At 45.1% G+C, this 3,185-nt stretch overlaps 1 long non-coding RNA gene across 1 annotated transcript; it reads right to left on the bottom strand.

The window, feature by feature from the left end:
- Window positions 1–619: 619 nt before the first annotated feature.
- On the bottom strand, window positions 620–1,237 carry LOC110684698. The gene is made up of 3 exons (XR_002503800.1): window positions 1,151–1,237; window positions 738–851; window positions 620–659 (listed from the first exon to the last, which is right to left on the bottom strand). It is a non-coding gene; the product is annotated as an uncharacterized LOC110684698 (long non-coding RNA).
- Between the last annotated feature and the right edge of the window lie 1,948 nt (window positions 1,238–3,185).

Here is a 3,185-nt window from a genome sequence, read left to right as displayed (position 1 = left end):
CTACTACACACTAATAAATGCATAAACTCTGAATAAAATATACAAAGTAAATTGTGATGCATAAACAACGTCAAGTGTCATCAACCAAAATACAAAATAAAAACCCTCGGTCAAAAATATAGAACTAGAAGAGTGAGGATCAGTGTCATCTCCAGCCTGCGATTACGGGAACGGTGAACCAAAGAGTCCCTCCATCATCCGGGTACGAGGAGTAGTATCCTTACTGGGTCCCTGTAGCTCTAGTAGCAGACAAATAAAAACTTCCAACTAGCAAACGACGTAGACTGACTCCAAGAGGTAGGAAGCTCGATGGAGGCATCATCCCAGACACTGAACTGAAAATAAGCCGGGCACCGGTGGAGGAAGCGCCCTAGACAATGAAACTGAGTATAAACCCTAGTCCACAGGGGTAAGGACTGGCCTGAACTCAGGCTGTGAAGGCTAGGAAGATGAAGGTCGCTGCCCACTGACCCTGAAAATGTTGGAATGGCTGAGAAGGCTAAGCATGTTGCCACTAAGCCTCCTGAAATGGGTGAGAAGGCCGAGGCTGCTGCTGAGACTGAGAATGCCGATGAACCTCAAGAGATCGTCTGCGGCGACTAGGCTCCCCCTCGTCCGAAACCTCTGTGCCTCGAGCGCAAGCGAGACCTCCGTCGCTCCTAAAAGACACAAAATGAAAAGATGTTAATAGTGTAAGATACAACAAATGGTAAATATGGGGAAAAAGGTGAATATACCTCGAGAACGCCTCCAGAACCGCCCCGACAACTCGCACCACGTCGAAGCTTGATGATGTAGTACTTTAAAGCGTCAACCATCTTCATGAATCCCATCATTTCCGGGTGCGTAGGCTGAGAAGAAAGCAAAGAAAAATCAGTAAACAAGCAATTTTAAAAAGGATGAATAACGTGTCAAAAAGCTTATCGGCTCAAACACATCAGGCAAAGACTAATGTGCCTATCTAAAACCCTCTGGCGCGTCAGCAATATGATCCTCAGTAATACCGATCGGTCCCGGGTAACGGACAGATTGAGGCGGGACCTCAATCTTCCCCATAACGACAATTAATCGTCTATAAATACGATCGAATAATCAGGTTATTCGACAGTTTAAACAGAGACTAGCGACAAAACTCTCAAAGAAATCATACCTTGGGAAGACGAGGTGGAGGACCCAAAGAAGGAATCAAGTCCTGTGAATAATCTCCCTCCATACGCACAAGCTCCTGCCAAAAAAAAGTGTAGCGTTATCCCCCTATTTATCAACTCCCTAAGCAAACGTGAGTCCAGCATCGACTCCGGCGGAGGCAAAGGCACCACAAAGCGATCAGCGCTGTGCTGACGAACAACGCACTCCCCAAGATACCAAGCAAAGCGTCCAGTACCAACAAAAATAGTACCGTACGCCGAAAGCCGCAAGGCTCGGGAAGATCAGTCATCCTAGTCCAAGGCCGATACTAGAATCTCAACAGCAAACCTGAAAACCATAAAAAGTTGCAATGAATGCCGAAAAATAACAACAAGGTAGAGAATAAACTGCTGCAAGATCAATTACTACACCAACAGAAGAGGTGCCTCGGTGTAGCAGCTCGTGCAACGTAGAGACGGACTCCACTCGTGACTCGCCTCGGTCACGCCAGCTAGCTCCGACAGGGAAATCATGGACCGCTCTGCGACGCCGTCGAGGGGCCAATCTCGGAAAGTACTCATAGAACCACAAGTGCAATGAAAAGTATTCTTTAAGCACATGATTTAAAAAGGTTGAAAACAAAACAAGAAGAAGAAAGATCGTCACCTCTACGACTCTCCATAAACCGTAGACAGTGACAAGGGTCTGGTCATTCAGTTGCCTACAGCCATGACGTATCGACGAGAGAAGATCGGCATATCTAAGGTTGGCCCAACTATAGGATCATATCTAGCCGATCCTGACCAAAGAAGGAAGGTAGCAAACGAGTGCACGTGAACTCCTATCAGGAGAAAGAGTCACGGAAATGAGAATCAAAATGAAGATCCGCACTCGCTGCTCAGGTGATGTCTCATCCATGTCAAAGCCACAAGCCAGAACAGAAGCCAACTCTGATCGCCCTCTCTTAGGACCACCTCGAGGCATTGGCTGAGTCTTGATATGCTAAACAACCGGACCTAACAAATCTGCTACCTCAGCCACCCCCAAGTAAGGTCAGGAATCTGCCGTACGACTCGATCGGTGAAGCATAAGCCGCTGATCATGCTAAAATCCAGGGGGTCACTGTCATCTCCCCCCAAGAAAAGTGAAAAGTGTTGGTAGTATCCCAAAAATACTCCAACAACGCACGAATAACTGTTGGGCCATAACCCCGGGGGCTGCGAAATCCTACGACCGCCGAATAAAAATCTCCTAAACCAGCAGACTCCCACAAGGCATTCGTAACAGGATCCCTCGTGATAATCCCATATATCCGGGGAATCAAATCTCCAACTCCGGATCCATGATGGCAAAGCGTACCATCGACTATGCCGGCAAGTGGACGGTGAGAAACGTGGTTCTCACGGCAGAAAACCAACTCATCTGGAGTCCATGGAGGTGGAATCCACCTGCCCCTACTCGAAGAAGGGCGAGGCTTGGTCTCTAAGGCATCGTCGTCCATACCCTCAAGAACTGTGGGAGTGTCCACCCGAAAAGCCTGACGCGGCCACGAGTAGAAAGATCGCGATCCCGTTGTCTAGGCATGCTATTACAAAAGTAAAAATCTAAATACTTAGCATCATTTCCTAAGTTATTTAGTTATTTATTAAAAAGCGGCTTAACAGTTACCTTAAGTTGCATTTTCTATTATACGCAAAATTTTTACCTCAAGGCTAAAAATTAGCAAAATAATGGAATTATTTCTAGTATTTAGTTCTCCTAATTGCATGATACTATGTTCTCCATGACAATATAGTACATACATAAAACAGAGCATGTTTCAAAATTGCACAAGAACGATAGATCGACACATCATGACATATTTAACAAGATCTACAACCAATATATCACCATTTCAAGTGCAAAAGAATATCATGAACAACAAGAACACTATTTCATACAAGTAGTACCAAAAAAATGGTGATTTGCTCAATTTCTCTCCAAAACACAACAAACTTGGTCTCAAATTGTCATAAACAAACATACATTCATATACAAGTCAATTCATAGCAAGAATT

Source organism: Chenopodium quinoa, unplaced genomic scaffold, assembly GCF_001683475.1.
Source record: "Chenopodium quinoa cultivar QQ74 unplaced genomic scaffold, ASM168347v1, whole genome shotgun sequence".
In the NCBI taxonomy this organism is placed as follows: Eukaryota; Viridiplantae; Streptophyta; class Magnoliopsida; order Caryophyllales; family Amaranthaceae; genus Chenopodium; species Chenopodium quinoa.
This window is presented reverse-complemented; position numbering and strand designations above follow the sequence as displayed.